At 36.8% G+C, this 25410-nt stretch overlaps 1 protein-coding gene across 5 annotated transcripts in view; it reads right to left on the bottom strand.

Moving 5' to 3' along the window:
* The window catches only part of mid2 (midline 2), a 288228-nt gene that overhangs the window by 159525 nt on the left and 103293 nt on the right, over positions 1-25410 (bottom strand). For 3 of the 5 annotated variants that reach the window (XM_056471721.1, XM_056471720.1, XM_056471724.1), the window contains exon 1: positions 17484-17654. The exons of the other annotated variants lie outside the window; for them this stretch is intronic. The gene's annotated coding sequence lies outside the window, so the exon portion shown is untranslated. Of the gene's footprint in view, positions 1-17483; positions 17655-25410 lie in introns of those variants that run through there. 5 annotated transcript variants of the gene reach the window in all.

The raw sequence follows: 25410 nt of genomic DNA, 5'->3' as shown, positions 1-25410 counted from the left end.
ACTGTTACCAAGGGGAGTCGGGTAAAACAAAGTGTGTCGGGAGTAAGGATCCACATGCAGCATTATTAAAAGGTGTCAGACAGGCAATGGTAAAACAGGGAGCAAACAGAAGCGTAAAGGTAATCCAAGATCATAGTAAAAAATACAGGCAAATGGTTGATACAGGCAGCAAACAACAAAAATATAGAAACATGCAAGGATCACGGAACACTGAAAGACTAAACACCGGAAACGCTTTGAAATGTACAGCCCAGGGATAAACCAACAACAAAACTCAGCCCCAACAGTATGTGGTAACAATGTAGATTCTGAAACAGGTGTGAGAGTGAGGTGCATGATGGGATATTTAGTTCATAAAATGACAGAATTGTAGGCAGGGTGAAGGTGCATGTGTATACCAGCAATCTGCAAGCCTGGATCGCTGGTGATCGTGACACTAATAAACAGTAAATCTCTTAATAATTAGCAGGTAATAAGTCACTAGTTATTAGTGGAAACTGGAATAAAACCCATATGAATAATACCCTGACTATTACTAAATGTGTATATATTTAGCACAACCTGTGAACTTTTACGTTTTGTAGTTTTGTGGGTAAATCTTATGAGTTCAATATGAACTGTTTGATTTGTAAAAGTAGGCATGGCACCAAACCCCGCCCCTAAACCCAATTGTCATTGGGAGATTGACAAATCATACTAAAATGTACGAATGAGATTGAATAAATTCATACAAATTACCAACTAAATCAAAAAGTTGTGATTTGGCATAGCATTGGTATATTTAATTCTAACAATGAGTGTTTACATGGACATCAGTAGTCAGTAGTCAATAATATGATTAAGGTGTTTACATGAGTTGCTTTTTAATGTTCCTTTCATGATCCCGTTTTACATGTTATAGCACATAATTCGATTAACGCCATTGCATCACCACGCTATCCATGTTTCCTCCGGAGTTTCATGTAATTCCGGGTGTTTCATTTTTTAATTTGTCAACTTTAACTGCAATTTGGCACTTTCACTTTTATTCAGGAACATTTCATGCATGCCCCCTGCGAGTATGAACTGATGGATGCCATATGGGAAAAAAACTGCATTTCATGATGCGGGTGTCTGTGGTCCTGTGGTGAGGTGCAGAGTATAGTGTCAAACAGCCGTGTGTGTATTTGGAATATCTTGTTGCAAAATGCACAGAAAATGCTACACGACGGTAATAGCTCGATTAAGGTGTTTACATGTCTGTACTGCACTTCAACAATGCGACTAAAATCAGCATACCCACATGTCTTAATCTGATTTCTGTTTAGTTCGATTATGACCTTAATTGGATTAAATTAATCAAAGATAGCTGTTTACACGGTAGACTCTTAATCAGAGTAGTGTCTTATCGTATTAAAATCTGATTATTGCTGTCCATGTAAACATACTCAATGTTATTTTATCAAAATAATAAAACACAACAGAGTTCTGAGTATTTCTACCTTGAATGGTCATAACCGTCCAATTGACCGAATTACATTTCGCTTTTTCCTATGCCAATGAATATGCGTGCCCAGTTGCCTAGGCACTCTTTGCTAGCAAAAACCAACTTTTGAAAGCAAAAACATAACTTGTCTTTCAAACATTTTAAAACTGCATTTTACTTTGATGAAAACACTTTGTTTGGCCATTCATTTATTCATTCATTCATTTATTTTCCTTTGGCTTAGTCCCTATTTCAGAGGTCGCCACAGTGGATAAACCGCCAACTATTCCAGCATGTTTTACACAGCGCATGCCCTTCCAGCCGCAACCCAGTACTAAGAAACACCCATACACTCTTGCATTTACACTCACTCATACACTACAAACAATTTAGTTCATTCAATTCACCTCATTCATAGCGCATGTCTTTGAATTGTAGGGAAGTTCACCTCCACCATAATAACTGCCGCTTATATCCCTCCCGACGCTGATGCCAAGCTCGCTATGAATGAACTTCATGCAGCCATCAGCAACAACAGACTGCTCACCCGGAGGCTGCTTTTATTGTTGCGGGGGATTTTAATCACTCAAACTTAAAGACAGTGCTCCCCAAATTCCATCAAAACATTTTCTGCCACACAAGGGGAAACAAACTTTAGACCAAGTTTACACAAACATGGCTGAAGCATATGCTGTGACCCCCCTCCCCCACTTGGGTCAATCAGACCACCTTTGTCTGTTTCTCACCCCCAAGTACTCACCCATCGTCAACCGTGTGAAGCCATCAGTAAAGACCATCAAAGTGTGGCCAGCGGGGGTGGACTCCACACTCCAGGACAGGTTTGAACACACAGACTGGAGTATGTTTGCTTCCCAGGCCACATGTGGCTCTCACACAGGACATTGACAGTTACACTTCGTCTGTTTCGGAATATATCAACACCACCATAGACAGGTTACAACCCAGAAACAGATCACCACATACCCAAATCAAAAGCCATGGATGAACAAGGAGGTGCGCCTCCTGCTGAAGGCACGCAACACTGCATTCAGATCAGGGATGCACAGGCCTACAGCACTTCCAGGGCTAATCTGAAGAGGGGCATCAAAAAGGCCAAGCACTGCTACAAGCTAAAGCTAGAGGAAACACTTTCCAACTCTGATCCTCGGCGCATGTGGCAGGGCATCCAGGCCATCAGCAACTACAAACCCAGCCAGTCCACCCCACAGCCACAAATGTCTCCTTCCTGAACGAGCTAAATGACTTTTATGCCCGCTTTGAAAGAGACCATACAGAACCCTACACCAGGAACCACTACCTCCACCGACCACACTCACCTATCACACTCACCTCCTCAGAAGTCTACACCGCACTGAGTTGGATCAATGTGCGTAAGGCTGCTGGACCAGACGGTATTCCTGGGCGCGTCCTCAAAGCATGTGCAGAACAGCTCGCTGGGGTATTCACAGACATTTTCAACCTGTCGCTTAACCTAGCAACTGTGCCAACATGCTTTAAAACCACCTCTATTGTGCCAGTGCCCAAACACTCCAGCCCAACATGCCTGAATGACTACCGCCCTGTAGCACTCACACCCATCATCATGAAGTGCTTCGAGCGGTTGGTCCTGGCACATCTGAAAGACTCTCTGCCATCCACACTGGACCCACATCAGTTTGCCTACCGTGGCAACAGGAGCACAGAAGATGCCGTCTCCATAGCACTGCACTCTGTCCTCACACACCTGGACAATAAAAACACTTATGCACGAATGCTGTTTGTTGACTTCAGCTCAGCATTCAACACTGTCATACCCTCTAAGCTACTGATCAAACTCAGAGACCTGGATATCAACGCGTCTCTCTGCAACTGGGTTATGGACTTTCTGACTAACAGACCTCAGAATGTTAGATCAGGCCACATCTGCTCCACCACCGTCACACTCAACACTGGTGTACCACAGGGCTGCGTGCTGAGCCCCTTCCTCTACTCCCTTTTTACCATCGACTGTAGGCCTGTGAACAGATCCAACACCATCATCAAATTTGCAGATGACACCACAGTGATTGGTCTAATCAGCAATAATGATGAGACTGCCTACAGGGAGGAGATACAGCATCTAGCCACTTGGTGCACTGACAATAATCTGCTCCTTAACACCAGCAAGACCAAGGAGCTCATTGTGGACTTCAGGAAGGGACGAACAGGCTCACATGATCCCATCCACATTAATGGGATGGCCGTGGAGCCTGTCTCATCCTTCAAGTTCCTGGGTACCCACATCTCTAAGGACCTTTCCTGGACCACCAACACCTCCAGCCTGGTCGAGAAGGCTCACCAGCGCCTATTCTTCTTGAGGCAACTTAAGAAGAACCAGCTTCATCAGCCGTCTTGGTGAACTTCTACCGATGCACAATAGAAAGCATCCTGACCAACTGCGTCACAGTCTGGTATGGAAGCTGCTCTGTTGCTGAGCGTAAGGCACTGCAGCGGGTGGTGAAAACTGCCCAACGCATCACAGGGACTACACTGCCAGCCATTGAGGACATCCAGAAGAAACACTGTCTGCGCCGAGCACGCAGTATTCTTAAGGACACCTCTCACCCTGCTCACAGACTGTTTCTCTCCTGCCTTCCGGCAGGCGCTTCAGGCTCCCCCGGACAAAAACCAGCAGACTGAGGAACAGCTTTTTCCCCAGAGCTGTCTTCCTTTTGACCTCTGCCCCTCACTGCCTCTTTTGCCCCTCCAATACACCCCCACACTCCTCTAACTTATACTCCTCACAATCACTGCACTATTTAACATTGCACATTAAAGTTTGCACATATTCATTGCACTGATTCACTTATCTGAACTGGACATACCCACTGCACATGGACATTTGTAATTATGTTTATCTATCTGCACACTTCTGCTATTAATAGCATCCTGTACATATATTCATTTATTGTAAATCTGTTCATAGCTAATACAACCTGTATATAATGTTGATAGTACATCCATCTGTAAATATTACCATAGTTTTTCTATAACTGCACTTTATAACTTATACCTGTATCCTGCACTTGCTGCTATTGCACTGCTGGTTAGACCTAAACTGCATTTCGTTGCCTTGTACTTGTACATGTGTAATGACAATAAAGTTGAATCTAATCTAATCTAATCTAAAACTGGAGCACCTGGAGGAGAACGCCATGCCAACTCGGGGAGAACATGCAAACACAGAAATGCCAACTGACCCAGCTAGGACCTAAACCAGCAACCTTCTTGCTGTGAGGCGACAGTGCTAACCACTGAGCCACCATGCCACACAAAATTAAAGGCAATATTAAAGAAAAATATAAAGAAGATAATGACTTCATAAGATATAACAGACATTCAAAGCTTAATTCTAAAATCTTAGAAACTTTGAATATCAATATTTTCGCAGTCTTATATAAATAGTTAGAATGACCGCTATGGCCATTCTAGTATAGAATTCTGGTAGTTCCAATGTAAAAAAAAAAATAATAATAAAATGAATTGCATTATTCTGCTCACAGTTCATCCACTAACAACTTACTTTCAAACGACCGATAATAACCCCCAAAAGGAAACAAGTCTTATTTTAAGCTGTTAAAAAACGAACAAAAAGAAAATTGTTTTGCTGGCTATAAAGCATACAATGTGGGTACACACAAAAACATCTCGTTTAGGCTACATCTACAGTATGTGCTAAATCTAAGATTATTATTGTGTTTTTCTACATTAGGGCTTCTGTCCACACTGTGAATGCCTAGCAGTTAGCATTTAGAAGACAGGATGCTAATGAATCTCTAATAATTTTTTACAGCTATTAAGTGTTAATATGAGCATTTTATTTAACTACTACAAATACAACATTATATTGTACTACCTCACAGATGATACTACCATTTCTAAAACAAAGTGGCATCTTCACTATTTTAAAACTCTTACAATACTAAAGCAGAATCTGTAAATCATGCAGTTCTTCATGTGCATGCTTTGTGCTATTTACTATTTAAACTGCTGGTAGATAAATGTTACTTCTTCATAATGTGCTTCATGCTTTTTTACTTGCTTTATTTAATTGCTGTCCTGTGGCAAAACATAAGGGAAATTGTGTTATAGACCTTAAATGTAAATAAAATGGAGTGCAATCTGAATGCACCAGTTAGTGGTGAAATATTTGCTAATTAAACGATCATGCCAAAAGAATTTCTGAAAGCACTTTACTATACTGGGTTTCTCTGCATCATCCTAGAGTGAGCTTTCATTACACTTCATGCAGTAAGATAATTGTATTATTTTGTGATGTCTCAGCCAGGATGAGAAACTTTTCAGAAAATGCTAGTGTGGACAATGAGTGCTCTGAAACTAAAATGCTATTTTCAGATGTATCCCAAAATAATACAAACACAGACAGCATGTGATCCTGAAGTCAGTTCTTTTTGTGCTTAAATGGCTAAATAAACACAATTATAACAAAATGCGCATTGTATTATTTGTATAAACAAAGTTACGTATTAAGTAAAAGTAAACTGAAAATCAAATGTAATATGTGCAAGTATAACAGATCCATGCATTACCCATGATCTTGAGATAACAAAAAAATCCAAATTGAAAATTCCTACTGTTTATTTTATACATATTATCACTCTCCTCTGATACATTATATACAGTTGAAGTCAGAATTATTAGCCCCTCTGAATTATTAGTCCCAATGTTTATTTTTTTCCACAATTTGTGTTTAACGGAGAGAAGATTTTTTCAACACATTTCTGAACATAATAGTTTTAATAACTTACTGTATATCTAATAACTGATTTATTTTATCTTTGCCATGATGACAGTAAATAAGATTTAACTAGATATTTTTCAAGACACTTTTATACAGCTTAAAGTGACATTTAAAGGCTTAACTAGGTTAATTAGGTTACCTAGGCAGGTTAGGGTAATTAGGCAAGTTACTGTATATGATGGTTTGTTTTGTAGACTATCGAAAAAATATATAGCCTTAAGGGGCTAATAATTTTGACCTTAATATGGGTTTTAAAAAATTAAAAACTGCTTTTATTCTAGCTGAAATAAAACAAATAAAACTTTCTTCAGAAGAATAAATACTATCAGGCATACTGTGAAAATTTCCTTGCTCTGTTAAACATAATTTGGGAAATAATTAAAAAAGAAAAAAAATTCAAAGGAGGGCTAATAATTCTGACTTCAACTGTACATATGGGTGTCAACTCTTTTGAAATGACATAAAACAGTGTTGAATTGTGGTGAAAGGACATGAAATATGGTGTTTTATTGAATTTCCTCCATCTAATTTTGAAGTCCACCCATAGCGCCATACAGTTGTATAAATGCAAAATAAAAGTATAATTTAACATAAAACCCTTTGAAATGACATATATGTTTCAATTTCAAGGGAGACATAGTGGCTCAGTGGTTAGCACTGTCCCAGAGTCCCGGCTGGGTCAGTTGGCATTTCTTTGTGGAGTTTGCATGTTCTTCCCGTGTTTGTGTTAGTTTCCTTCGATGCTCCGTTTTCCCCCACAGTCCAAAGACATGCAGTACAGGTGAATTAAATAAACTAAATTGGCAGTAGTGCCAGAATTTTACCCTAAAAAAATATGGCAGGAATGAAAAAAATAAAAATAAAAATGTTATGGTAAATTACAATATTTCATTAATTTATAGTCATGCACCAATGCAAGTACTACCATCTACACAACACAGCTTTATTACACAGACAAAATCACAACTATAAGCAAATGTGGATAAGAAAATCACATGATGAAGCCATGCTAATCACAATCAACTTTTCCCACAAGCAGAAAAAGATACTAATATATAGAAGGAGTTCACACAACTACTAAACACAATCATGGTAAAACACACGACACTAAAGTAATGCAAAAAACATTATTTATCAACATTATATGTAACATTATATGTATTCTGTACACTGTAAAAAATGCTGTGTTCCACACAATCAATTTGTTTTGGGACAACATGATGGAAACTTACTGTTACAGATTTTTACTGTAGCCTTTTTACTGTTAAATTCCCAAACATTTAATCAAAATTGAAAATCCACCCCAGCAAACAATTTTGTTTAATAGACATTTAATGGACATCTAAACGTACACAGCTTGGCTAAAACCATAGATATATACACTAGATATCACATACAGACCCTGAGCGTGCGTAATAGCTGCCTCCACATTTGTACAGTGCTCCCAGCACAAAAGTCATTCAACTGCACTAGTTAAGACTAAAGCCAAGGAAGATGCTGGATTTTAGTTACCTGTGTACGGTGTAGTATCAAGCAAACAAAGAAAACAAAGCACAAAGGCAGAACATTTCATAGGTAAGATTAAGTTTTTTACACTTTTGTATGTTACGAACTTTTGTGCTCAACAAGTATTGATGGTAATACAGTCTCTTACTGCACGGACCATAAGGTAAAGTAGCACCAACTCGCACTAAATACTAGGCTTATGCTAGTTTATTGAACAAAATAAGCAAACAATGTAAATGAAATAAGACAACAAAATGCTGCTGTGCTAGAAACTTGTATTATTGTTGGCTAAGCGAACGAGTTGTTCATTATAGAGATTCATTCACAAACAAAACGCTCCCTCCGTTAGAATGAGAAGTGAAAGCAGAAGAAGGGGTGTGTTTCACAACATGGATTATATCAAATTTAACAGGGAGAGAGATAATACATTTCCATGCACACAAACACACGCTCTTTGTCAGGAATGCCTGTGCGGTCACATATCCATCTATGTGGAAAAGTAATGTAAAATTATAATTTTCGTAATTTAAAACAATTTTGACTAATGACCACCGGGAAAACTCCCAATCATAGATATATGTGTATATATCTCTGCCTCTGGATGGCCAGTCCTCCGCTGCACCTTGGTCCCACATTAATTTCAAAGGATCACTACCCTTTACTAAAATGGCGGCTTTATTGATGCATTCCTTCCAATAGACAACAACAGCTCAGGCGACATCTAATGTAAACATCTATAGACTTTAAACTATAAACGGATTATAAACTTGGGTCATCAGTGAATATCTAACAGACATCAAAGAACAGCCCAAAACTAGACTAGTCATCAAATAGACAGATTAGACAGACTTTATATGTGTAGTCCTTCATTTCTGTTTATTTGACGACTAGTCTAGTTTTGGCCTAGAGTTTCACTGACAGCCCAAATTTAGCATTTTTTTAGCCAAGACGACTATGTTTAGACATCTATTAGACATCTTTTAAAAACAAAAAATGCTTGCTGGAATATTTTATATAGTATATTGTCATATCATTCACCCCTAATACACTATCTGGGTATCAAACAATAGAAAACAGCATCTGGTCCACTTAACGTCTACACATTTATGTAGCTGAAACATCACATTTCACGTAATCTGACAACATCAATAACAACTAATCTCAAAGGCCACGTTTAAACTCATTCCACAAAATCAGCCCTAAAATGTAAAAAAGTCAGCAGATTCTGCCTACGACGACTAATTAAAACAGCCTTTTTTTGGACAGCCTAACCCTTCCCGGAGCACTTACAAACCCATGATTTGAAATGGATGTGCTAGTGCTTTGGGTCTCTGCGGATGCTTCCCAGGCGCTGAACAGATCCATTTCCTGCTGAGCTGCTGTTTGCTGGAGGAAGTGGCAAAAGCTGCAGTGGAACAGCCTGTACATGAGCACCCGCCTCTGGGGTCAGCGGTCCTGTGAGAGTCAACCGTCTATCTCACTCCCAGCGTCTCACAGCTCAGCACTCTCTCTGGGAACGGCGGGATGGAGATCAACATAGGCAGAAAATCCAATTAAGTCGCATTTTTTTTTGGAGAATGCACTCAGAAATGTGACATGCACAAACTAAAATTTAGAGGCGGTACGGGGCCGGAGGCTGTGAAACCATCCGATGAGGATCAGAGGTAAAATACTGGGGTGATGAAGAGAGAAAGATTTTTTTTAACAGAATGATTTGATCTAAGGCTTGGTTCAGTGAACACAGTACACATTTGGAATTACGTACTAGAAGTAGTTATGCTTGAAGATGAGGTCTTAAAAATGCAACAACAACAACAAAAAAATAGTCTCAGGCCTCTTGCAGATTACAGTATTTGCTGTTGTCCTGAGAATTAGCATGCATCATTTTGGTGTGTATGAAAGTCAATTAACTTTTAAGTGTGATACATTGTTTGTCTTGATTGTGATTGCCGCTTGTATAATAGTCTCTGCACATAAAAATTTTCAAAAGTTTCAAAGAACTCAACTTTTAACTGCTTTAAAATACAGCAAAAATTATAAATAATAAATTATTTATTATTGAACTTACATCAATCCTTACTTTCGTGCCAGATGATTATATACAGTTGAAGTCTGAATTATTAGTCCCCCCCCCCCTAGATTATTAGCCCCCCGTTTATTTTTTCCCCAATTTCTGTTCAACGGAGGGAATAATACTGAGAGATTAATAACTCATCTCTAATAACTGATTTATTTTATCATTGCCATGATGACAGTACATAATATTTCACTAGATATTTTTCAGGCTTCACTAGGTTAATTAGGTTAACTAGGCAGGTTATGGTAATTAGGCAAGTTATTGTATAATGATGGTTTGTTCTGTGGACTATTGAAAAAAAATTAGCTTAAAGGGGCTAATAATATTGACCTTAAAATGTATTTAAAAAATATAGCCGAAATAATTTTTGTATTAGTTGTTTACATTTTAGAACTTTTATTTAAAAGATAAAATTTGTTTATCTACAAAGTTGAACTCTAGCTTGGCCCTATGAGGTTCTTTCTGTGAGTGAATCTGCATTTCGAATGCACGCACGAGGACCAATCAGGATTAGCTTTTGTCATTTCTCCGGACTGCCTTGTTGACAGTGGGAAAAACCAGAAAGAAACACAAAATCACTAAATTTAGTTCACTAAATAATGTTGCGGCACACAAAACTTAGAAGAAACCTGAAACTGAAAAGATGTGTGAAAATGTGATGATTTAGAAGCGTTTTTTTTTTTTTTTGACTTTAAGATTGTTGTTGAAAAAGAAACAGTTATTAAAAAATGTAATATATTAAACGTGAAACATTTTCATTTGTGTAAATATAGTCAGTGAAACATTTTTCAGTGTTTATTAAACTCATTTGCTCATGTCTGTTTCTTTTAAAGTCTTTTAATGTGATATTAAGCCTTGAAGGGCAAACACATTTAATTCATGGGGCATTTAATTCAAGAAATATAATTCAATAACTCATATAAAGCATCTAATTCAATAAATATAATACAATAATTCATATAAAGCATATAATTAAATAAATATAATTCAATAATTCAATAAAAGCATATAATTCAATAATTCATATAAAGCATATAATTCAATACATGTAATTCAATAATTCATATAAAGCATATAATTCAATACATGTAATTCAATAACTCATATAAAGCATATAATTAAATAAATATAATTCAATAATTCAATTAAAGCATATAATTCAATAATTCATATAAAGCATATAATTCAATAAATCTAATTCAATAATTTATATAAAGCATTTAATTCAATAAATCTTACCATATTAATTACATAAAATTAACATCTGCACTGGACAAAAAAATGAGCACAGCTGTGTAAGAAAAATATGAGCAGGAAAAAATAGTCATCTTAAAACATTAAATAAATGTTATAGAAAGCAAGCATTTTACTTTCTCCAACATCAACATGCTGTTACTTGTTAAATTAAATGAATAAGCAGATTGGTTGTATTTTTTGAAAAGTAATGCTTCAATGAATGATCTGCCAGATAGAACCTTATAATTCCAAGCAGAAAATATTTTTTTTAGAATTAGAAGGTTTTATCTGCATTTGCCATGTTTGTTTTACCCCAATTTGCAAATTTGAGAGAACTTGGATAATTTACATTTAGCGTACATTTAGGGTCTCTGTCATGTTAATGTATAAAAGAGAACTGTTACACACATATTGTTTGCTATATGGAATTCAAAATCTTTGAAGTTCAATATCTCAAAATCATTTAGAACGCAGATAGAACCTTATAATTCCAAGGTTACAAAATTGCAATGTAATAAAAAACATGCAAGATAATTTATTAATGAATTCTTTTCCTTAACCATTCTGAATTGTCAACAATTACTTCAGTGTCAGATGATTTTATATATACCCCTTGGTAAAAACAGTAGTGGACTGTAGTGAACCAAAATAAAACAATGCATGAATATATGTATCTTGTTTAAGAAAGAACAAGAGCTAGACTCATTTTGCTCAAGTTAGTCAACAGATTCTGGTGTTGATCCTCATTTATAATACATGCCCTTGTCTTAATGCCGTGTGCTTGAGCTGACTATGAATCAAACAAACAAACCCCGGATCATGACCACTTAAACCTTGATATCTCATGAATACACAGTATACGGCACTGAGGAATAACAAAAGAATTGAACAGAATCATCTTGGTCTGAATAATACATGTGACTACCAGAATGTGATCAATATGCGACACCTTTATTACGTAGGTACACGACGACCTTACACCACAAAGCCCTGAGATTCACGTCGCCTCTCCGTGAGCGACCCGATCAGAGCAGCGCCTGCTAGGGACTGTGCAAAATGTACCCTTCACGCTTCTCTCAGAGCCAGTCCAATCCAGACACAGTCCCCAGCCGGCCCCTCTTGAGGCTCTCAACAGAGCTCTATGTGAGCTGAATTTCAGGCTCTATGATGTAGCTGCAGTGAATCCTACTGTTACTGATGATATCATTAGATATATTGAAAAAAATAACCCCAAGATAAAGGGGCCAAAATGCCTCCCTACAGTTAAATCTTAATGTGAAACTGAATTAAAATGTTGATTGCATTACATTTAGATCTGCTCAAGTTACAGTATATCATTTATTTTTACACATTTTAAAGTTTCATCTGTTGAGGTATATAAATGCAAGAACTTTCGAAAACACTGCTTAGGTATAATCATAAATCATTTTGGGACATTATTCCACGTAGGGCTGGGTAATTTGGCCTAAAATCAAAATCTTGATTAACTTAACATTTTAACTCGATTATGATTAACGAACGATTCTTATTTATTTATTTTTTTGCCCTCTCCGCATCACCCACACTTGTCAATGTTACCAAGCCGACCAATCACAGAGCTTGTGCTATGCATTGTCGCGTCGTGTAGTTAAATTTTTTGAGAGGTCAGCATCGGTGACAGTCACGGTGAGAGGTATGCGAACGCATAAAGACTGCGCTAGACCATACGCTGCGCTTGACGCAGAAGTGTAAACTGAGCGGGGTTACATGACTCCACACACGATAGGGAAAGTATTTGAAAAAATTGACCTGGAAAAATTTGGTCGATTATAGGTTCAGAATGTCGATTTTAATTACTTTTCGATTAATCGCCCAGCCCTAATTCCACAGCCGTGTGATTATTAGTCACGCTGAATCAATAAAAGCAGTTCAATCCTCTGTTTACAATGCAATGCTATGGGCATTTCCTAGGTTTCTTCTTCATAGGTGTTTGCAGTTTTTGCTTGAGAGCTCCCTCTGGTGTTTGAATGAGATTTACTACTGATCACACAACCGTGCTTCTCTAACAAGATGTGCATGACACTTGCAGCTTTTGCAATTTCATTTGAATTAATTGCCTTGTTGCAGATATGGGGTTATTATTTATTTTTATTTCTAACAAATTAAATTTTTTCATAAATCAAACTGCACTACCAGCACTAAACAGTATAGTATGTGTGCTAATGAACGCAGTCAGCACAAATGAAAAAAATTACTTGTTTTCAAACCATATTTGTGCAACACATTTGCAATCTCCTCACATTCAATCTAGTCTGCAAGCAAAGAAGATGAAATATGATTTATTTTGCTGTGTACAATCAACATTAGCTAAACAAAGGTGCATGAAGCTCTTCGTAGGTTAACACAATGTATTCAATCTCCATTAAGGACAAATAATAGTGTGAAAGATGGAGGAGCATACAGCTGTTGAGGGCTGTGTGTACAGTGGATTAAAAATATTACACTAACTGTTATCGACAGGAAGGGTGCGAGCTTTAAACGCTAAGAAAAAGACATTGTTTGTTTACTGAGGTTATAACAGAGTTCCTCATGGAATGTTGACAACAATGCAGACTGTCAAATACAGCCACACCTTCATGCTTCAAACGCAGGGAGGTTAAACTGCCAAACTCCTGATTTATTTAGGAACTGCAGTGTATTTTAAGCATAAGGAAATTGCAATGAATTTTAAGCATGTGAACCAGATCTCAAAGGAAATGTAACCTGACTTAAAAAAAATCTGAGTTCCATGCAAATGTTAACTAGAACAACATTTTTTTTTTCAACAAATGTTTGAGCATCAAATCACCATATTATAATGATTTGTGATGTCTGTAGCTATGGCTGTTGAAAATTCAGCTTTGACATTACAATCTTTATACATATGTATCAAATACTAATATCAGGGATGCTCCGATCAGGATTTTTACAGTCGATACTAAGTACCAATCCCTTGTCATGGTGATCGGCCGATACAAGTAACATTTTCCCTCTGAGTATGCTACTTAAGTAAATAAATGAAGAAAGCTGCATATAATTCCTTAAACATGTCTCTTATAACCATTCAGTGTGGACAAGTTAAGGTCAGAAGCAGCTTTACAGAAAATAATAGAGAAAACAGATGCAAAATATTGGTAAGAAAAATCACTGACAAAACAATTTTGAAAACTGCAATTGATGGAGGAAGAATTCAAAATGTCTCAATGAAGTTTGGAGCGCATATTTGATGGATTAGAAGTTCAAATGCCCAGCTATAAATCCATTACTTATTTACTAAGAGGAAATAGGTTCAAAACTACTGTTTTACTGCAATAAGTATAACGCGATAAGTTATGCAATTAAATATTTAAGTAAAATTTTTATTTTATTTCCCTAATATTTTCAGCCAGGTTTTATTGACCTTGCAATATTGTTGAAAACACAGAACTTTCAGTTCTGATATGCAAAAAGATTTCAGTTCTTCTCTGCTTGTCCTCTATTGTAAACTCGTAAACAAACAATTGTGATTGATTTATGAAATCAGCCAGATTAGCAAGTACCATAAAATGTGATTTTAGGTCGATACTGATCTCTGGCCGATCGATCGGAGCATCCCTATACCTAATATATTTTCAAACAAAAAGAGTATTATTAAAAATAATATTTCACAATATTGATATTTTACTGGATTTTCTTTCACCAAATGTGGCCTTGCTAAGATTAAGACTGAGTAGGAATTTGATTTTTTGTGTATATGTGGTTTAATAAAAAATGTGCAAGTACATATTGGTGCGCTACAAAAGTAAATGGTGTTTTACATTAACATGATTATTTCTAGTACTGAATATAGTTCAATTGCTGAAAATAATTGTTATTTAATCAATGATGTTTTTTCTAAATATCTAAAATAAAAGTATACTGAAAAAAACTTGCACAACCAATTTTTATTGGGACAATATGAAGGAATTAAGTTGATTTATTAGTTTGTACAAATTTAAGGAGATTGAACATAAAACAAATAAACTCAGGAATTGAGATGTTTCAGTTCATTTTAAATAGGTAATTTGAACAAAAAGCAAACATCATGTTTTGACTGAATAAACAAACAAATAAATAAATATTATGAACAACTATGTCAGACACATTGTGCTAAACCCACAGCAAAACAAATGGATCAATTAAACCAACAGTCGTCCCAGTTGAAAAGGTGTTCAATGTACTCTCTGGATTTGCAGTACATATTTCCTAGCAGGCACAATTACAGCTACAGAACTAAATCACAAATTGGCAATTTGTGAATGCCTCTTGACCAGATAATAGTCTAAACACCTTGTCTCAGTGACAAGGAAAACAGCAAGGGCACAAAAGAAGCACAGTTCAATTAATTTGAGCCTTTTGTGACACAGTACCTCGTATCATCTCATTACTTTCTTATTCATGTGTAATTCCGCAGAGAGAATGTGTCAAGTCATGAGTCACAGGAGCATAAAAATGAGGTGCCTTCAAAACAAGTGTTCGCTCATGCTTTCAGTTTGTTTTGCCTGGAGAGTCACAGTGGAATAAAAGTCATGTTTTTTTTAAGGACTAACTGTCCATATTTTAGGTGGCAGCACTGTACCGAAGAACATGAAGTTGCCACTAAAGATCATTTTTATGTGTTCAGTACATTAATGTTAGATGGTTCTGCCTTGTAGGTTAAGTAAGCCAACAGTATAGTACTCCATCAACAAAGATGCAAATCAAATCAATCTGCCAAATAATGTTTTATAATTGACAGCTGTTAAATGAGATTTTAATGCTGGTTTGCCTTCACTGTGTTTAACATGCCAGCAGAACAATTAAAACTCATTATACCTGTTTTCTGTTTAAGGACTCTGACAGCCTTTGATGAAAGCTTGACAATGCTTTACAATAGATGCTACATGTAAAAAGAAGTGTAAACAATCACTTACAAACGGAAAACAGCTGGGGTATGAAAACTATTCAACTGGGTTGCTGTGATCAAAACTCCAAACCGCTGGTGATGGATTTATGTTCTAATTTGAAAAAAGTAGCAACAGGAGTTTCCTATGATCAAACAGCTTGGCGAGGAATGCTACTATGAAAGAAATACAAAGCAACTACTATTTACACTGAAATAAACACTTTTAATCTTGTTTTAGCAGGCGAGCTTGTTAAATGCTTTTTAGTTAGAAATGCTGAAAATAAAGTATATTTATTAAACTAAAAAATTATAAAACTATATATCATATATATTATAAAACTATAATAAAATATACACTAAAAGGTACTGACAACCAATATCACAGCCTTCATATGTTTTCCATAAAATCCATTTCTCACACTGCTCTGTCAGCTTTTAACACAATAAAGATGCACAAAATAACTCTGAAGAGCAAAAAAAAGTTTAAATACTTAAATTCTCAATCTTTGTTTTGAAGAGCTCTAGTGCATGTAAAATTATTTTTACTTTATTTTACTTTCTTTTTTTAACTAAGAAATGTTAAATGTTACATTTATGTATTTTAAGTTGTATTGTTTTTAAAGATTGTTTCATATTTTGTGACTCCCTTGAATGTTTACTGAGGCCCCCTAGTGGGCCCTGGACCCAAGGAGAAAAACCACACATCTGCACTACCCCCCCCCCCCCCCATACAAATGCTAAAAGGGGTTAAATAAATAAATAGATGTATTACTGAATAACTAAACACATATAGAAATACACAATACTGTTTTAAACCATGTTCACTTGAATCACTAGTCTTTCTCTCTCTCCCACTATGTGTGTTACACTATAATTCTACTATTGAAATTACTTTAAAGCCATAATGTTATTTTTTATTTCTCTTAATAGAAATTAGATGCACATTAAACACTCAGTGTTTTAGAAATTCACAAAATTATATATTACTGTCACTCTGGAAGCGATATACAGTACATTAAGACTATAGCCTATAAAACACTAATCATCCCTTTATCTCTGTCTACATCAGTGCGGATCGCTCCTAAAGCGACAATGCAATGTTAGCAAACACAAACAAAAAAGACACAAATCTACACATATCCAGTAATAACGTCGAAATGCAACGTAACAGAGAACAGGCAGGTTAAAAGAAGTAAAACACACCGACTCTCCTGCGCTGTTTCTCAATCCCTATCGTGTCCACTACCTAGCCAGCATTCCCAAGCGCCTCCGATGCCCCCCAAAACAGTGTCTACACAAGCAGCTCGCTAGGTTTTGCCACACATTCCTGGTTTACAGGATTACTCAAACTTCTCCGCTTTTAGTTTACTTCAGGATGCGTTATAAACTACCTTCAAATCTAACAGTCGAACTATTCCCCTCTCCAAAGCGCAACTAACTAAAACACAGCCAGAGACATGACCACATACTCACATACCAGCTTTAAATGTCGAACATTCTTTTCTTCTGTCATCTTGAAAGACATCAAAAAAGAAGGGAAACAAAGGAAATCTTGGTATCAGAAAGAATGTATGTGTCTCGACGCGCAATCCTCCGCGGCGCAGTACGTCTCGAGAACGCAACTTTAGTGGAATGAGCGCAGCGAGAGCGCAGACAGACAATCGCAGGAAAGCGGCTCCTCCCACCGGCTACACACGCGCACAGACTCCCACAAATGATGACTGTGAGCGGCTCTGCTCTCCTTTCAGTCAGGTTCTCGATATTGGCAGGGTCATTTATCACCAGACGGCACTCTTTCGTCTCTGTACTGTCAGCGATATGAATTATAATAGGAATTATGGGTGTTACGGTCGGCTGGGGACCAGGAAAGAGCAGCCGTGACCCACACCAAAGCGTGGGGAGATGATACAACATTTGAATAATATTAATGAGAATCCCACAGAGTGAGATGTAGCTAGTAAACAATTACCCATCAGTATCTACAGAATATAAGAGCAAATCATGACTGAGTGGGTCATTTGTTTAATCAGTTTAAATAAATAAAAAATATGGCAAAAATCTCATATCACGATATGTCATATTCTGATAATGATTTCTGTAAAATCAATGAATTAAATATTTTGATCACATGTAAAGGACTATTACTTTTTAAAAATATTTTAGCCTAGATTTAGGCTAGGCGTAGCCTAGATTTAGCATGGACGGTGGGCCATTTCTCGACCAATATCCACGACTACTGAAATGTCCCCACCATATATATATATATACATTTTTTTTTTCTTCAGAAAATCAAGTTTGCTACTGAAAAAGTCCATCATAATATTGGTAACATTAATGCTAGTGTTTTTTTTCCCCGCTTTGATACACAATCTAACGTTATAGCAGGCTGATAGTCTGTGAATAATATGGTCCGAAAACTAACTGGGTCAGTTAGCATTTTTGTGTGGAGTTTGCATGTTCTCCCTGTGTTCGCGTGGGTTTTCTCCTGGTCCCGCACAGTCCAAAGGTGTGCTATATGTGAATTGAAAAAACTAAATTTGCTGTAGTGAATGAGTGTGTATGGATGTTTCCCAGTACTGGTTTGCGGCATGAAGGGCATCCGTTGCTTATATGCTGGATACGTTGGTGGTTCATTCCGCTGTGACAACCCCTGATGAATAAAGGCACTAAGCCAAAGGAAAATGAATGAATAATTAATTACAGTTCAACTTAAAATAAAAAAATCTCTAAATAAAATGTTGTTATGCATGTTTTTTGTTATCTGCATCCACATAATGGCATGTAATATTGATGTCAAATAAATGAAAAAGTATTACAGAAAATAATGTATTTTGTGACAATACGAAATAAACAAATAATATAAAATAATAGACTTTTTGTTTTTTCTATATTTTTATAGTCATATTGCGAAGCCATTATCCTGATATTCATATACACATTAAACAGTTAAAAAAACAGCAAAATAATTAAATAAAATGATACATAATTTTCACTGTAAGAGTGTGTTTCTACCAGATTCAATTATTCCTCTTTAACAGTTACCACACCTAAAGGTATTGTTTAGATGTTGCCTTTCAAGACATATGTTGTCCTTAAAAAGCTCTTGAGTGTAGAACTAGTTTTTTATTTATCTCATTCAAAGTCTTTGTTGTGAAATAATGGAAATATTTTATAATAATTTAAAACATATTAGACAATTTGTCCAGACCTGCACAATATGGGAAAAAGAAATAATAATAATAAAGAAATTAAATTAAATTAAATTAAATTAAATTCAATTCAATTAAATTAAAAGAAAAGAAAAGAAAAGAAAAGAAAAGAAAAGAAAAGAAAAACAAAACAAAACAAAACAAAACAAAACAAAACAAAACAAAACAAAACCATTATTATACAGCACAGAATTCTGGTACACTTGCTTGGCTGAGTCTTTCTGCATGACAAGACAGACTACCTGATTACATTTTTAAAAGCTTTAAACCCCAAACAAATGACTTTAATGCATCACAAGAATGTATTAGATACACAACCAGCAGTTGGAGTTTATTAGCAACATCCTGATATTCAGCTAAGCAATGTGAACCTAATTTCCTGTTTTTCAGGGAAAGAAGAGAAGAAAAAAAACCTTTTGCAAATTGAAGTAGAAGAAAAGTCATATGGGATTAGCTGTAAAAGTATGAGCAGACCCCCTGTTGACTGGATCCTACTGCGATAAGGCCATGCTGTCCTACCACTAGCTCAAGTCTAGAGCGTCATGCACGAACACTCAAAACATAAAAAAAGATCAAAACAAACATGGGCTAATTGCTTCCCGGGTTGTTTGTGCAGAAATACAGTCCAGTTGCAGTCACACAGCACTGCTGACAAAACAATTTCCAATTGAACTTACAGCAGAGTTCAAAAATCAAGGGCACTTGTTTCCGACTGCCAAGTGTGATTGACCCACAGCGGCGGTTCAATGAGAGCTTAGGTGCAGAAAACCCACGGGCAACTAAATAAACAAGACTTCTGAATACTGTATACAGTGATTTCGTTTAATGATATTATTCAGATAAAGCTGTGGCTGAGCAAATAAATGCAGCATAAACCAAACTGAGAAATTTCTCATTGATTTCTTCATTGCAGCTGCTTCAACGGCTTTATGCCAGCGATGCACAATCTCGATCCTGGAGATCAACCTTCCTGCAAAGTCCACGTCCAACCCTAATCAAATACACCTGAACCAGCTAATTAAAATCTTCAGGAACATCCGATAATTATAGGCAGGTGTGTTGAAGCAGGACTGGAATTGAACTTTGCAAAAAAAAGGCAGCTCTCCAAGAATAGGATTGGGCACTCCAGTTATCAGCTTTAACTGGTTTCTGGAATGTTTCATTTGGCCCTCTGGTACATTTATTTTACACCTGGTGTTAAGAGTTTTTGAAATATGAATGAAATATTACTTATTATTTCCACACCCAGGGCAGCATGGTGGCGCAGTGGGTAGCACAATCGCCTCACAGCAAGAAAGTCGCTGGTTCGAGCCCCGGCTAGATCAGTTGGCATATTTGTGTGGAGTTTGCATGTTCTCCCTGTGTTTGCGTGGTTTTCCTCGGGGTGCTCCGGTTTCCTCCACAAGTCCAAAAACATGCACTATTCACCTTATTCGCAGTCATTTGAATCATTTTGGCTTGAGACTTCCGGTCTGATTCACTTCCATTCAGTTTTAGTCATTAAAAACAGCTCGTTTTGCTGCTTGATATTTCAAACTGATATTTTCTTATTATATTATTCTGCTTTGTCTGTATAATCATGCAAACACTTGTTTGTAGAGCAAGTAGTTTGACTGTTTTCAGCCGTTTATTATCCCTGGTCATTTCTCCCATAGGCAACTCAATCGGAAGTTTTAAAACAATAACAAAAAAAGAGCGCACCTACGCATTGAAGAATAAAGTCAATAGGTGAATTGGGTAAGCTAAATTGTCCATAGTGTATGTGTGTAAATGAGTGTGTATGGATGTTTCCCAGTAATGGGTTGCAGCTGGAAGGGCATCCGCTGCGTAAAACATATGCTGGATAAGTTGGCAGTTCATTCCGCTGTGGCAACCCTAGATTAATGAAGAGACTAAGCCGAAAAGAAAATTAAAGAGCCCATATTATACATGAAATAGGGTCATATTTAGGTTGTAAGGGTCTCCAACAACAGTCTAATATGCATGCAAGGTCAAAAAACACTTTCATGGTCTTATAATCTGCATTTATTTTTACCTAATTACCCCAGCGACTCCCATATGATTCGTTCAGCGATTCATTTGTACCCAAACCCGTCCTCAGCGCGAAGCTAATCTGCGCTGATTGGACCGATGACAGCCTGCTGTGATTGGTCGAAACTGACAGCCTTCAGCACGAGACAGAGTGAAATGCCCAGCAGCTAATCAATAATATAAAAGTAGTCACAGTGCATACACGCTTTATAGTGTAAGGTGTGGATTTTGGCTGCCAGTGGGTGAATGTAAATACAGACGATGGACTTAAAAAAAACAGACGACTAACTATTTTATTGAGCAAAAAGTCCAAGAACTGGCGAGGAGCACGTCACCATCTACCTGCTCTTTTCACACACACACGCACGCACGCACACACGCACGCACGCACGCACGCACGCACGCACACACGCACGCACACACACACACACACACACACACACACACACACACACACACACACACACACACACACACACCTCCTCCTTAGAAGACACAACACCAATAGAGAGGGAGACGTCCGCGACACCTCTCTCACCACCCGCGTCCTCAGTTATATCTGCGACACCCCCCGTCTTCACTTTGCTAATGGGTCACTTTTGTTTTCACTTTCGGGTTAAGGGCGGCGTGATCGTTCTTAACCTAGAGCGGCAGTTCAGCTTGCTGAACCGGCCCTGCGCAACACACGCACGCACACACGCACACACACACACACACACACACACTCAACGTTCGCCTAGACTAGAGCGCCAGTTCAGCTTGCTGGGTGCAATTTAGACACCTCCCTTGAACCTGAGCTGAAATATTTTGAAACTTGACCGTTGCATGTGTAGGAATAGCTGGCGATCCGTAAACAAAGCGGCAGGCGTCGCGTTTTCAACGTGGTTTTACACGCGATATGAGAAAATAAAGAGTTAACCTGATACAGAACACACGGTTACAAGTAACAAAACACAACTAAATACATAATTTGCAAGCTAGAGTAAACGAGGCAACAATTTTAATCGCACGTACTTACACTTGTGAAATAGGGGTAGAAACTGATTCATGATGCACTGATCCATGTTCTGACAGTCTTTACTGATCCTTCCTTTTACAAACTGATGAAGTCTTCTTTTTAAGCATGTAGTTTCCAGAAGCACTCTGGGCTATAATGCTGAGCTTTCATCTTTGGGTAGGCTGTCGATAGTATCCATCTGCACAGCGTGACTTCATTCGACCGGTGTCTGTGTGCGTCTCTGTGTGTGTGGGGCTTTTTTCTGTGTTAGTGGGCGGGGCCGCAGGTTTCAAATGTCCCGGGTTTACGCTCGCAACTACTTGTGTTTCGTAGCTGCGTCATCACGAAACACCTAATGACTCGTTATCAAGACGACTTGTTTGAAGCACTATGAGTCGACTCTTTTATAGATGAATCAATAGTTTTAAACACTGTACACTTACAGATTTAAGCCTTAGCTGGATATTTCACTTCACTTAGAGCTGTGTTACGCACTACATGGAAGGGCATTTTCAAAAACCCATAATATGGGCTCTTTAATGAATTAATGGATTTACACACCCTTAGTGGTTGTAAATTTTTATGAGTTTTTCTTTTTTTTTTAACACAAAAGAAGATATTTTGAATAGTAAGGGCTCTATTTTAACGATCTAGGTGCAAAAGCACATGGCGCAAAAGCATTAAGCACATCCACTTTTGCTATATTAAGGATGGAAAAATATGGTTGGGGCCCTGGCGCATGGCCTAACAGGGTTGTGCTTATTACACCATGGCGCATTTCCTATTTACATGGCAGACATTGTAAGAGGAAAAACTGAACGCTTCACTAGAGAGAAAACAGTTAAACAGACCTTCTGCAGTGAGGATAAAGAATGAGCCTCCTGCTTTCGGCTTCTTTACTTTCCCTTTACTTTTATTCTTTACTTTACTCCTTTACTTTTGTGGATAAAGAAACAGTGTTGTACATTCTCCGCTGAAGACATCCATTAGCCTAAATATTTAATTTTGTTTCTTAAGCGCAAAGATTGGTTTCAAAGCTATTTCTGAATTCAGTTCTAATTTTTAGCAAATTAATAAATGAACAATAATAACAAAGTGTGGTCAAAAAAGGTATATTCAAACATATAGTTATATCCTATTCTTATGCCACATATGGTGATGCATACGTCTCCAAAACATGACAGGTGGACAAATCTAAACTTGTTTAAATTAAAACAAATATAAATATGCTTAATAAATAATAGTACTAATAATAATATCATTATACAAATGCAGATGGTCATGAATAAACTGAAAAAAGCCTCCCGAGATGATGAAGGCATGGAGGCAGGGGTTTATATAATTATGTAGAAAATAATATTAATTCATTTTCTTTTTGGCTTAGTCCCTTTATTAATCTGGGGTCGCCACAGCAGAATGAACCGGCAAAACTAACGCGCTCTGCGCTGGACTTCCGACCTGCTTTCAGCTGATCAGTCTATTTCAGCTTCTCAAAATAGCAACACGCCAACAATGCGCCTTAACACACCTCCGTTTCAGATCAGCACACCCATGAGTCCACAAAGTGGCACCAATAGATTAGCTAATTAAACAATGTGGCGCAAAACGTGAAAATTAGTGTTATGCTGGTTTGAAAATAGCAACAAATCGTGTCATACACGTCTTGCGCCATATTGCACAGAATGTATGGTAGGGCCCTAAATGTTAGAAACCTGTAATCATTCGCTATGTTTCCATCCAAAGATGCAAATTAAATTTATGTGGAAAACTGGAATATTGCATAAAAGATTTGCAAATAAAGCACCCTTGAATGTTTCCATCCAATGAGTCAAAGAGAACAAAACGGTCATTTCCTGATAAACTGGTGCCAAATATCAAAAAGAAAAACAGAATTTGCAGTCGTAGGAGAAGCAGCGTTATTCTTTCACAAAGTCTTTTATAAATTACTACCTCAGAAGGCAATGCCGACATGCAATGGATGTGTGGTGGTGTTTGGAGGTGTGAGATGTGGAGGACAGATGCTATTGATAGTTTTGGAGGTAATTGATAATATAATAATATTAATACAGCAAGAGTTAAGGCATTTTAGAATCACCAAAACAACAAACAACAAAACAAATGTTTAAAATGTGGTCAGCCTGCTGGTTTATACATAAATGCATCCCATCACATACATTTTTACCATCACATGATCTATTATAACAAAACCACATTATTTTTTTTATTTGGTAAAATGTATTTGGTAAAATGTTTTTATTGTAGTTTATGTGCACTTTTTCTGACCAGATAAAAGTTTATCCTGCTAAGATTTTTATGCAGATGTTCAAAATGTATGCGCATCTTGGCGATTCTATCATGCATTGTTTTATATAATAATCCATAATCAAAATAGCAGGATGGAAACAGAGCTAGTGACTTCCATATATAGGGAAACTAAATGCTATGGAAGTTAATTGTTACCAGTATCCAACATTTTTAAAAATATATTTTTTGTGTGTGTTTAACAGAAGATTCAAATGGGTTTGTAACAAGTGAAGGGTTGTACCAGAGTTGTACGTTTTGGGTGAATTATCTCTTTAAATGTTTTTAACTGTCCACTTTCAACCACTTACAGACAAAATACATTTGGTAGAATTGTTTTTTCATAGTGTACACAATAGTACCTTTTCGCAAGCTGGATTCTAAATTACTATTTTATATTCCATGCATATACAGTTTATACTTTTATTTAAAGACATAATTGAATAATCTGACTTTTAAATTGTAGTGTATCATGGTTTCTACAAAAATATTAGGTTCAATAAAACATGAAACTATAAGTAATTTAGTTTAAATTGCACAATATTTGAAAAAAAAAAAAACTGTCTGCGATATATATCAAGGTATGACTATAATTTCACAAGATGAAATAACTGTATTAGGAAATAATTCCTAATTCTAGGTTGATTGGGATTATTTTGTTGCATTATATATAATAAAATTAAAAATTAATACAAGTACCAACAATGCAATAATTTAATAATCTTGGATTAAATTGGCTTGAAATCACAGACCACATGTCTTACACATCCTAATGAAAATATTTCACTCTATTAAGATTCAACTTTATGATGACCCTAAAAATAACATGTTCTGAACTGTGGTGCCTGGTTTTTATAACACCAACC

The sequence above is a fragment of the Danio aesculapii genome, chromosome 14 (assembly GCF_903798145.1).
Source record: "Danio aesculapii chromosome 14, fDanAes4.1, whole genome shotgun sequence".
NCBI lineage: Eukaryota > Metazoa > Chordata > Actinopteri > Cypriniformes > Danionidae > Danio > Danio aesculapii.
This window is presented reverse-complemented; position numbering and strand designations above follow the sequence as displayed.